General features: G+C 38.8%; 1 protein-coding gene across 2 annotated transcripts in view; it reads left to right on the top strand.

Annotated features, from left to right (window-relative positions):
* disp1 (dispatched homolog 1 (Drosophila)) overlaps positions 1-13,036 on the top strand; it is an 82,877-nt gene continuing 69,841 nt past the window's right edge. The window contains exons 1-3 of one of the 2 annotated variants that reach the window (XM_015028361.1): positions 1-333; positions 1,961-2,058; positions 2,202-2,340. The gene's annotated coding sequence lies outside the window, so the exon portion shown is untranslated. The remainder of the gene's footprint in view (positions 334-1,960; positions 2,059-2,201; positions 2,341-13,036) is intronic. The other variant, XM_015028360.1, reaches the window with a different exon arrangement.

Raw genomic sequence — 13,036 nt, 5'->3', positions numbered from 1 at the left:
GCGTGCTCTACCAACTAACCCTTTATAGTTTTAAATGAACATTAATTATATAGCCAAAAATGAAATAATGCCACAAAATAAATCACTTTTCTGATCTCCAGGATGCAATAAGGTAAACTACCCCCTTTTCTAGTACCCTTCAATCCTCCCTGGGCTGCACTGCTGTTTCCAAGTGCAGCTCAGACCTCAGTGCGCAGCTGCCCACCCAACATGGTTTGAAGATTGAACTTAAGCATCCGGCAATAACTCCATCTGGACGACCAGGAATACTTTTCCCCATCCCAGTTCTGGCACCGTCCCTGCGTTCGGCTTTCGGAGCCCGTGGCAGTCCGTGTGAGTATGTAGTTCGGCGGTGAAAGGAGCCGCTGTTCAGCCAGCAGCCAGCTGTTTTGGTCAGCGGTTAGCTGGCTAGCAGAGTCACTCAGCTAACATAACCATAGCTAGCGAGGTGGGGGTGAATTCAAGCTCCATGTTGTTGTTTTTTTAAAGCTGAAATGGCGCTAATATTCAGAGCTGGGTGATAGGAATGTGTTTCTGAATGTTGTCCCAGGTTCCTGTGAGCTTCAGAGGAAACGAGCCAGGCTAGCTTCGACTGGGTCAGCTGTGATTTGACATAAGGCCGAAGCTACAATGATAACATCATAACTGGCTCAAATGGATAGAAAACAATACTCTAGGCTAAAAAAAAGATAGCCAACTTCCTGAATCTAAAGCCTACTTATGTAAAAAAAAATTTAATCAGGTGCTGCTGAGTTAACTTTTAACTTTAAGAATAATACTGGTTCACAATGCGTATTAAATGTTCACTTTAAGGCTAAAGCCACATATAAACAAAAATGTATGAGGCTCATTGTGTGTTTGGACACCTGCCTGTGGCAGCAAGTTATTTCCAGAAAAACTAATTTTATCACCTGGATTTACCACAACTCTTTTAATTTATGTTCACTTTCTGAATTTTAGCTACTTTAACTGGATTTTTTTTTTTATCATTTAGTTTTTGTGATAAGTTTGTAATGAACTTATCCTCATCATATAGCTCTCCAGCCACAATTCAGAAAACTTGGAAGTGAAAAACAAAGTAAATTGTTTATATGTCCTAATATTTTTGTTGCGTTATTCCAGCTCAGTTAGATGGTCTTATTATAAGAATCTGGAGACATTTCCAAGTTTAGCTGAGCCTGTTAGAAGAGATATTAAAACCAGATTTTCTGGGTTATTTTCCAACTTTCTGACCTCCTTTTGTAACCTGATTCACTAACTCTAATTTTCAGAAGAAGTAAAATGCTTGAAATGGTAACGTGCCATAATATGTTTTGCAGGTTATTTTAAAGAGGTAGCGAATACTCCTGTCACAATAATTAATCGCATGACCAATTAAAATGTGCTCAATCATTTCCATTCTAATGATTAATACTTCTTGATGGGAGATTTTGTTTACAGAGACTTCTTAATCCATTTTATTTATTGTTTCGATAAATAAAACAAAAAATTTACAGTTTTTGTAAACAGAACAAAAACAGTAAATATTTTTGTTCTATTTACAGTTTTTTTTTCTGTCATTTAAAACCATTCTTTACAAAATTAAAGTTTATTGATCTCTGATGGGGTGAACTTGCAGTGTTAGGCCTTTTATCAATACTTGAAAATGGTCTCAAAACAACAGTATTACTGTTTATCGCAACAACTACTGGGGCAACTTATTGTACAGCACATTTTTAATCATGACAGAAACATATTAATGCGTCAAAGCATAGACCCCTTCATTTTGTAATAAATCAAAGTAGGTGCTGCTGGTTCTTGCACTTATAGCTGTTGGAATACTAAGTGTTTATTCCTTAATAAAAAGAGGAAACACATTCCTGTTTTTCCAGTATCTGACCTGCGATCAAAAGAAAACTGTCTAGACAATTGATTGGTACATGTCTAACTTAACATTTAGTTTTTGCTTTTCTCTCATCAGGATTCCTCAGAAGCTGCCAGGTGAAGTCATCCTATTGCCACAGGGCCAAAAAAAAACCCAAACAAAAACAACCCCACAGATCCTTCCGAGAATTCACAGTAAGTAAACAAAAACACGCCTCGATTGTTAATTTCACGCTTACACTCACAGTGTGAACATGTAATGAATGAGAAGGAGAAGAGACGCACCAACAATAGCCTGGAGGTACGCTTTTACTCCGTCTCGCTCCTGTGCGTTTCAGAAGAGAAGCCACTAGAGGCCGCTCTCACGCCTGGTATTCCCTCTGCTCAACTGGGTATTCCTTGTGTTGCTTTTAAACCAAACAATGTCCATCAACAAGTAAACATCATCTACAGGGCTGGAAATCATTTACTGATGATGTGAGTAAAGAGACTTCTGTTTTAACACTAGAATTGTGCGTGTGTATGGGTGTGTGGGTGTGTGGGTGTGTGGTCTTTAAGTTGTTGTGGAAGTGTTCTGCCTCCCAAAACAGTACATCTGCTGTGTGTTTAGCCTAATTTCTTTCCGCGGTGATTGTTCAAAAGCGGTTTTGTTTTGAGCGCTCTGTGATTTAGAAAAGGAAGCGTTATCTTGAAGATAGCCAGGTCTGTCCCGTTCTGAGCTGCATTTCCCTCCCTCCCCCCTCAAAAACGACTTTGAATTCCTCACGCTGGCCTCCCAGTCCCCTCAAACAACTGGCCGGGCCAGCTGTCCATAACAGCTGCTTGATATCTGGTTCTGGCTCCTGTCTGCATCTGGCCAACGTTCCTCCGTGACCCCCTGTTCATCTGCAGGGCAAATCTTTCTGCTTCTAAAATTGGTCTCGATGCTATTTTTGATACCATTTCGGCTTGTGCACCTAATCTAGCGTGTGTGCGTACTTTTCTTTCCTTTTTTTTATTTTTGATGTTCGGGATTGAACCCTGCCGTTACCTTTTAGCTCACAACTCTGGTATTTGTCCTCATTGTCACAAAATTCATCCCACATGTCTTCTGAGCTTTAATAGCCTGGTCTGAGAACGCATTTATCTGCTGCTCTGATAATACACAGCATTTTTTCCAGATGTTTCATCCTGGCTTGTAGTTTGAAGGAAGATGATGCCTTCTCGTTTGTATCGGAAACGGAAAGTTGGGGAAGAGGTTGGAAAAAGTTAGTAAATCGTGCGCTGATTTCTAAAGAGTAATGCATCAAATCAAATTTAGCTTTTTGTCATTTTCTTTGAACAATAAAACAGTGCTTTGTTTCTGAGATTTGTTACCGATTAGTGTGAACAATCCTGCAAATTAGACATTTTAATTATAATGGCAAAGTAAATGGTAAAGCATGACATCGCTCCGGTAAGGTAAGGTCGTTTTATCTGTAAAATGACTTTACCTTACCTGTGCTGTATAATTATAGCACATTTTCAGCAACAAGGCATTTCAGAGTGCTTTACATGAATTAGAAGGAAATACAAACAAAACAATAAACCAAAGGAAAGAACAAAAACAGAAAAAAAACCCACAAAAAAGATGGTAGATGGTGCTAAATGTTGATGTTGATCTAAAGTATATAAACTAAATGCTCAGAATTAGACAGAATAGATCTGCCCTTATGGACTGGGGACCCGATCTATAATTTCTTTTCAACATTGGGACCAGTACAGATATTACTATCGGATCGGTGCATCTCTACGTAAGAAGTTGAAAGTTGTTCACTGACCAAATGACCGATGGATAGAAGCAACTTTGTAAATACAACCTTGAACTTGACCTGGAAATAATGAATAATTGTTTTTTGGGGTCTATTTTTGTATCATGTGCATCATCTTTTGGTTATGTCATGCATGACCGTAAAATGGTTGAAGGAAGGTTCATTTTCACGTGCAGACCAACAATCTAGCGGAGGTTAACCCCGTCGTGTTTTTTTTTTTTTTTTTTTTCCTTACTCTACGTTTCCACACTCCGGAGTCACGGTGGACGGATGGAGCTGTCGAAAAGCAGCGTACCTCTCGTTCCGTCGTTGACGTCTTAGTTGTTGGTTTTGTAATTTATCCTGGCCCGCTCTCGGCGGCACAGGGGTTAATCGTGTTGGGACTCGGGTGCCACAAGGAGCATGACCGCACACTTGGTGGTGTCTATAATTCAAACTTTCTTTGATGTGGAGCCAGAGGACGAAGACACCGTTGGATCCCGCGGACCCCTGTGGCACCAGCATTACTAATCTCTGTCTGTCTTTGTGGAGACAAGAAACTGCTACAAAGCGTGGATTTGTGCCGTCCGGTGCTGACAGCTTGGCTGGACGGATTGTCGTACTGGGAAGGGATGGCGGGGGGAGACTGTCTCTGGACCTCGGGAGACAAAGCCCCTCGCTATCAAGCCTGTCGAGTTAGACTTATAGGAGACAAATATTTTTGCTTTCATTAGGATGAAATGCTATCCAGGATTTAAATTTCAAAGTTTCAGTCTTGGCCTGAGAACAGCAGACTAGCCTCTTTGTCAAGAGCATAACAATCTGTATTAGCCAGAAAAATATGCAATATATTTCTTCTTAGAGATCAGAAATGTAAGAATGCCAGTAAGTAGACAGTGTACCAAACAACAATGAAGAAAATCCTCCCATTGCCTTGTCGCTAACTTCTTTTTAAATAGCCTCCCTTTGTGCCCTGTGTGATGTTATGGCAATATTATTATTATGGATTCAAAAGATATTTGATTAAGTAATTCTGCTTTTTTTTGTTCTCCCAAATATCCTTCCCTGATTTATTTTTACACCTATTTCAGTAAACAAAATGGGTATTTACTGAAATCCAGCATAACTAGCTAAAGTTGTGCTTGCAAAACTAGCTAACTTTGGCCTCTTTTTTATAGTTTAAACTGCCTGTTGCTGAATTGTGTCATACAAATAAACTTGATTTGACTTTTTTGTCCTGTTTTTACCAGTAAATTCAGATTTTCGTTTTGACCTCGGCTCCTTTTTTATAGACTGCAGCTTTCTGCCTGTATCTTGACTAATCCTAGATGACACCAGGCTAACCTAAGCAGACAGAGTCATGGATCCTACCCCAGAGCATCCGTCACATCAGCCCCTAACTCAACGTTTTTATGGTGCTCGTAATGGAAAGCAGGCAGACTGATAGGCTTTTTTTTTTCCATCCAGTCTCTGGGCTTGAGATTAAAGAAATCGATTGGTGCTCCCTGAATTCCAGATGTGAAATATTACTGGCTCTGGACTCTGCGCCTTTTTTTTTTTTTTTTTGATTTCCAGAGGGCCCCATGAGGGAAGAAGTGCTCTGAAAAACGCACCACCACTTATCTGCGTTTTACATCGGCCCCGGCGAAGAACTGTGCCGTATCACTGCTGGCACCACAGCTGTCACTGTTCATATGTGAGATATACTGACAGAAACCAAAAAGGAACAGGTGTTGCGTATTAGTGCCACTGCTTTCCTCTGCCCCCCTCTGGCAAAGGGGAGGTGTAAAAAATAAAAAAGAGTTGTGGTCAATAGAGTTGTCAGAATGGATCATTGTAATATATGTCTTTTTTTTTTTTTCTTTGCCCTGAAGAGAAATAACGGGCACAGAAAGAGAAGTGGGGTTATGTGGTGGTGGGGGGATAATGTAGATAATGCAGTTCAGGTGGAATAAGCCAAGAGGCAGATCGGAAACATGGGAATCTCTTTGAACGTTGACATTTTCTATCCTGTTGTCTCTTCTCTGTAAGTTCTGCTGGACTTTAGTATTTCTGTGAATATCAACCACAGATGGAAACTTGGAACTGATTTTGACATTCTTGTTTTCTTGACGCAAAAGATGAGCCGCAGTCATTGTTTTGAGTTTTTCCTTGACATAGACAGTCTTTTCTCTTTATTGCAATGCTCAACATTTCAATATAAAACTGAAACTGTAATTGAAACAACATTCTTGCGGTTTTCAATCTTCTCTGCCAGTAGCTTAACCAGACATGCAACCCTATTAATGAGTTAATCTTAAAGTTGATTGATCTTATCTATTCATTCATAAACTATTTTCTTAAAATTCTGAGTTTTCCCTTGAATCAAGAGGGTTGAGTGTCTTTCCACAACATAAATTTCAAAAGTTTTTATATGCTGAATTAAAAAAACATAATTAAATATAAACACTTTTTTGTCAGCTGTATTAAATACTGTCATGAACAGAGAAATATTCATACAGGACTGTCTGTGGTTGCTGCTGAAGGAATACTAAAACTTCGCTCCAAGGTTGTTGATTATTTATATTTCAAAACAGAACCGGATGTATTTTGCATCCCACACTGGACTTTGTTTGTATCGTTCCACTTTTCAGTTCTGGTATGGTTCTGCCATCTTTATTTCTGTATCAACTGGCTTCACTTAATGATGATCAGCAGCGCCTGCTGCAGGATGGCAACCAAACTACAACCCTAAAAGAAGGTCTAAGTAGATGTTTTTTTTATTATTATTATTTAGAATGGTTATCTTAATTCGTTCACATGATACCCCTAAATCAAGCCAGATGCAGCTATGATGATCAATAGAGAAGACGAATTAAAGGATGAATCGGATTAATTGTGATGAATCAATTATTGAAATAATCAGCTTTAGTAATCGATTAATTGTTAACTGGAGTTTACAGACTCAGAAAAGGCCATCTGCTGATGAAACAACATATTCATAGCATATATGTATATATATAATTTTTTTTTTTTTTAGGCATACGTTGACATAAAACTTCTGTTTGATAAGGTCAAACAGAAGACATTTTCTTATATTCACTTGATTCAAATTCACTAAAAGAATGCTATGTTATTGCAAATGGGCAACAAAATGTTTCATTTCTTGTTTAAGGGAATTTAATAGATTTTTTTATTTGCATCTTTTAATGTATTTACAATATTGTATAAAAAGTCATAAGTGATTACGTGAAAAACCTATAGAATGTGCCAATTCTTTTATCGGATTAATCATCAGAATACTTGGTAACTAAAATAATCTTTAGTTGCTGCTCTAATGACAACAGACTTTCCATTCATAGATCTGCACTGTTTTGTGTTGCTCTTTCTATTTTTACCAACTAAAACACATAAAAGTTCACGTCAGTGATGAATGCTGCTATAACCGTGTCCTTGCATTGTTTGTAGTTGTTGTTTTTTTTGTACATTAGCGATGTTAAGAAGGTGCGTTGCGTCACTGCATCTGTCCTTGGTTGGGCGGCTCTTCAAAACAAATCCCCAGAGTCAGTGCTGGTTCTCCCCCGTGGAGCGCAGCCTCATTAGGGTTTGTTGCCCAAACTGGAGAATTCATTCTGGCTGAAGGAACAGCTCAGTACTCTCTCCCAGAGACACATGTTTCTAACTGAGGCCTGACCCTGCAGCTTTGGGCCTTGTCAAATCAGATTTGGCTCAAGTGCCTTCCAGTCATGGGCTCAGTTACCTCTGAACTAGACTCACTGAGGCAGCTATACAAAAAAAAAAAAAAAAAGGACTCACGGTTCTGATAAATGCAGAGCTTATTGAGAAAACAGAGATGTTACCATCACAAGGTTCCTGATAAATGTGAGGCCAATGCTTGGAGCCGATTTTTTTTTTTTTTTTTTTTTTTTTGCCACAGGGTAGCAATCCTGAACACATCTCATTAAAATGGATCGAAAAGAAAGATGATCTGCATGTTGCAATGGTCCAGTCTTGGTCAAGACCTCAGCTTGATTGAAATTCAGCAGCGGAACCTGAAGAGAAAACAGTTGATGAACTACTGCCAGCAAAACCTCAGTGAACTTAAGACGTGCTGTGAAGAAGAGCAGGCCAAAATTCCTTCACATTCCTCTGCCGGAGATTGATAAGGTCAAACAGAAGATGATTACTTTAAGTTATCTCTGCTGACGGTGCTTCTGGAGGCTCTGCAAATACGGCCTGGTCTTACTTTTTCACTTACTGATGTGAAATGGGATTTAGCTTTACTCTACGTTTACAGGTTAACTCAGGTATTCTCTCTAAATCCAGTAACTCTTTGGTCATCAAACTCAAGATATTCTAGTGGCCACAAGTCAAATTAAATTAAATGTGGATGGAGAAATCAGATGTTTTATTATCAAGGCAGTGATGAATTTCAGTCATGCGTATGAAAAATATTGGACTTCTGTAATTGCTTAATTTCAGTGTTCTGTTTTTTGGCCCAATCTGTATTGATGATTTTGTCCCACTTGACAAAAAATTTGGACACATATGCTGATGAAGATGCTGGTCTCTCCTCCCTTTTTTCAATAGAGACTGAAACTTAAAACATTTTTTTGTCTTTGCCCTTGTTTTCTGCCTAGTATCTATTGTCTCTGTCTATCACAGCTGATGTGAACAGAAGCACGCTGTGCAACCGCAATAACAGTCCACTTTGAATCACAGTACAAAGTAATATTTAATTAAACAAAGAATTCGGGCAAAAGCTTTTGCCTAGAGGATTTTTTTTTTTTTACTTTTATTGAAGCATACCTGGAGTCGCTCCATCCCTTGTCAGAATCATCCAAATCCACACCTTGACGCATCGAGAAATAGATTTTGTCTCCCCTTCCTAACATACACATTAGTTATGGCCTGGTTGTTTTGTTTTGAGGCATACGTCGACATAAAACTGTAACGGTTTCAAAACCAAACCATTGGTACAGGTCAAACCCAGGTAAATATGTCAGAGAACCAAATTTCCTTCAGCTATGCAGAGAAGTCACTTCACACTAACTCCATGACCTTGTCACTCCCTCTGTTTTCCTTTACATTTTGAGAAAACGCCGCAGCATTGAGTTAATTCAATCCGTCAGATAAACCAGCCCAGCCTGCCTCACTGAGGGCGTTCTGCTATTTTCAGCTGGATGCCATGGCATCATCAGTCATGTATGGGATTACTTTTCATTAAAAGAAGGGTTGGTAAGTGCATTGACCGACCAGACTATCAATGTCACCTTGAATATTGTTAAGCTAGCTTAAAGAAAATGCTCACATCCCCCGCAGTAGACGACAGCCGAACACCGGGAATGTGAGGGTTTTTTTTTCTAGGAATACACAGTGGTAATAGATGGCCTGTATGTTGCTTTCACTCACCCATGAATACAGTGATTACCCTGAGTACAAAGAGTCCTCAGAAAGCCTCATGTACCCTTACAGAACTGCTGTTATTGCTGAAAAGTCTTTGCTTTGTTCCCTCTGTGTAGATGGTGCTCTATTAAGAGTCCACTCCCTTCTGATTTTCAGCTTTGAAATCCCAACTCCACTTTGTGCATGTATGAACTACAGCAACACCAGATCCAGTCCAAACAGAAAGATCTGTCTGTGACGCGGATTGTGACGCAGCTCCGGGTTGCCGGGGTCTTTTAACAGAAGCAGGGAGGCAATGTCAGTGATGTGGTCTTTTTGTCACGTTGTCCAAAGGGTAGGGAAATATTGTATTACATCCAAAAATATCACTTATCAGCTATGAGACCAATAGAATTGTGGTAAAAAATAGATTTTGTAAAGAATTACAGTTCCAAGTCCTGGGACTTCTGAATATATTCAAAATGCTCCAAAACTGGTTTTAAAATAATAAGGTTGTATGTCTTCGCTTGCTCCAATTTTCAAGTATGCTTGAATATTGTCGACTCACCCACTGAATATATTTTGAATAATTCTTTGATATTTTGTTATTTTAGAAAAAGCAGGTAGCTGTGCTAACCTAATACTAACTAATTTAAGTTACAGAATTTTATGCACAAACCTATTTTGTAAATGTCTGTCACTCGTGCCAAAACTCATTTCATTCCATGTAACCAGGTTATTCAAACTGGTCTTTGTTGCTGTTTTTCATCATGTGGTTCCAGATTTGTTGTGTAATGTCATGGTCTCCACTGTTTTTGAGTTACAAAATGTTTAATGTTGAAGGTAAGTTTGAAAATATCACTGGGTAATTTTATTGGAAGATGTTAATAATACCTAAACACCAAATACAAAATCTTAAAAAAGACAAATATAAAAAAAACTGAAATAAATAAACAGACAAAGCTTAGCCTGGTGGGGCCACAAATAAAGCCTGGTGGCCCGCCAGACTTATTATACACCGGGGGAAATCCTGAATGTCTTCTAACAGGAAACTAAATCAGTCTCGCATCATGCAGTTTAACAGAGTCCATGCCGTTTAACTCAAACTGTCTGGCACGTCAAAATCCACGTTTGACATTTTTGAACATTAAAAGCTTTTCTTTCCTAAAAATAAACGTGGGATCTCTATCGGCTGCCGCGAAACTGCCGGTTAGTCATCGTTTTCTCACACAATGTCTGCATTTAGTGCCCGGACCTTTTTCACAGCCTCCGTAGAGACCCATAATGCCTCAGTGTGCGCCGCTTGGGAGAGAGGAAAGTGGCAGCATTGTTGGACCGTTATGATCACAGCTGGAAAGCCGGTTTATTCTGATGATCTTTTTCCTCCTCTGCATCACTGCCAGGAGGAACGAGACGTGTGCAGTTTGCCTGAGTCTGGAGGTCTTTGGGGGCGGGAGGAGTGTGAGCTGAGCAGGAAGTAGGAAGGACATGCAGGAAGAGAGGCTGCACGCTCTGATAAGAACATCAATACGCTCCTTTATCGCCACACATCAACTCCTTGTTTGCTGCTCTCTTAAAGGAGCTGCGTAAAACACTTTATGCTTCCCTGCTTTCAATTGTTTCTGGTGTCCGTTCCAAAATATACTGATTGTTATGTTATTTTTCTTTTTAGATTCAGGTGTTTATCAGATACACTTGCAGTTGGGCTGCAGTTGCCACTAAATACTTCCTGTATTACCACATACTGTGCACTTTTCAATAAGGTTATAACTGTATATGCATATGAAAAGTAGACTAGTCACAATAAATCAATTAATTGCATGATAAATTAAAAAGAGCTAAAAAAAATTTCATTTGCATAATTAATCGTTTTTTCTTTTTTCTCTCTTTCTACCAATAATTGGATGACAGAAGTTTTCAGTCTGGTGCTTTGGTCTCAACTAGACCATTTATTAAGGACAGTTTTGATTACGGAGACTTCAGTTTCCGTTTTATTTGTTGTTTCTGTTGCTTTTTTTATTTATGATGGATATTAAAAATGTCTTCCAGCTCCAGTGTTAAATATTCATTCGAGTTTAAAGTTTAATGTGCTCTTGCATTATTATGCAAGCAAAGTTTGTTATTGTGACAGCCCTATCCATATGTTGTTGTGGTTTCGCTGTTTTCTTTTCTCTCTTTCTGCAGGTTTAGAGACACTTTATTCTTCTCTGCTTTTGAACGTTTCTGTTGTCCGGACTCTTTGCTTGGAAGATCAAATACTGACCACTTTTATCTTCAAAATGTAACTTTTTTTAATGCAAGTCATAAAAAATCGTCCTGAACAACAAATATGAATTCTAACTCTGAATACTTTTTCTACTGGAATAGAGAAAGCTGGGGGGGGAAGCAACTTTCTGTGAGCCAATCAAACAACAGTTTTCTCTCTCTGTTCTCAAAAATGTCTTCCTCCCTCCGCCAGGACCGTTCTGTGCCAAAAGGGATCCAAGTGTGGTCAAGGCAAAGTTTATATTATGAAGAAGTTAGGACTCGATTATCTACACAGGAAATCTGAAAACCTCAATGGAAGTTGCACTAAAATCAGAGTAGATACTCCCAATAGAGTGTAAACATCTGAAATAATGCTAAGGTTGACGAGGTCGGTGAGTTCGCCTTATCGTTTGGCTAAGTGTAACCTTTTATAGTTTGTTTTTGATCAAATTGTTATATTGAGTTTAGAAATGCATTGATTAAGCATTTGATGATATTTTCTCCACTTTATCCATGATCGCACCCCCCCTCCCTGAATGGAGTCTACGAGACTGAAGCCTCAATAAAATACAAAGAAAAAAATGTGCAAACGTAAGGCATATTTGAGACTCTCTGGACTGCAAAGTATTTCACAGATATATTTCAACTGCCCTCTTTCATTTTTCCCCCCCACAATCTATAGACTGCAAATCCTTATAGATTTTAGCGAGGTGTGTTTATAATTACCTACCAGGTCATTAGAATGACAGAAAACAAACAGAATCTCAGTTTTTTTTTAAGTACTACTTAAAAAAAATGTCATTTTAATGACATAAAATTGAAACATTGGGGAATAAATGATGGATTCATGCAAAAATGATTGAGAAGAGAAAACGTTTTTGTTTCAGCTAACATTGACACCGAAAGATTGATTTGTAAAGCTGGTGAGCAACATTCACATCCTAACCACGTATTCATTTCATTTGAACTTTTTCATACATTTCCTCATTATAACCACAATTTCAATGTTTTATTGTGGTTTTTTGTGATAGACCAAAACAAAATGATGCATGGTTGTGAAGTGGAAGGAAATGATTGATGGCTTTTCAACTATTTCAGTGCTGACCAGTCAATACTAGCAATTACAGCTGGAAGATGTTTGTTTTGGAGGCGAAGTCTCTGCCAGTTTTCAACATAATTTTTGCTTATTTATTGCAGCAAAGCTCAAGCTCATCCAGATTGGATGTAGAGACTTTTGGACGTTTATTTTTAACCCTTGCCACAGATTAGCTCTAGGTCTGGAGTTTGACTGGGCCATTAAGTGTTGCTGGAAGGTGGATCATTCTCTGCAGCGTTGAACAGGCTTCCTTCCAGAAACATCCTGTGTTTAGTTCCAACTTGTTTTCCATCAGCTCTGACCAGCTTCCCTTCCCTGGTTTGCATTATAGGAGCTATTTCTCAGTGCAAAACATTGTTAAAGTGTTAATAAAGGAGCTATGTTGTGGTGACGGAGGGCGGAGTTTCAGAAAGAGCAGAAGTTTCTTAAAGAGGCAGAGCCCAATTTCAAGGTGTTAATTTATGCTGACAAACTTCCTGTAAGCCATATTTGATGTCTATACATACAGCATTTTCATAACAACTGAAGTTAACATTGTAACTTCTTTGTGCTATAAAATGGCAGTGTGTTTAAACTTCTTCGCAACCTCACCCCTGACCCGTCAGCTGTGTTCCTTGGTCTTCATGTTGCTCTGCACACTTCCAAAGCTGATTGGTTGCTCTTGATTTTGATGATTTTCCTTCAACTTCATAACTTT

The sequence above is a fragment of the Poecilia latipinna genome, unplaced genomic scaffold, assembly GCF_001443285.1.
Source record: "Poecilia latipinna isolate Pla-1442-1.1 unplaced genomic scaffold, P_latipinna-1.0 Scaffold122, whole genome shotgun sequence".
Taxonomy (NCBI): Eukaryota; Metazoa; Chordata; class Actinopteri; order Cyprinodontiformes; family Poeciliidae; genus Poecilia; species Poecilia latipinna.
Note: the sequence above shows the minus strand (reverse complement) of the source record. Positions and strands in the feature narration are given on the sequence as shown.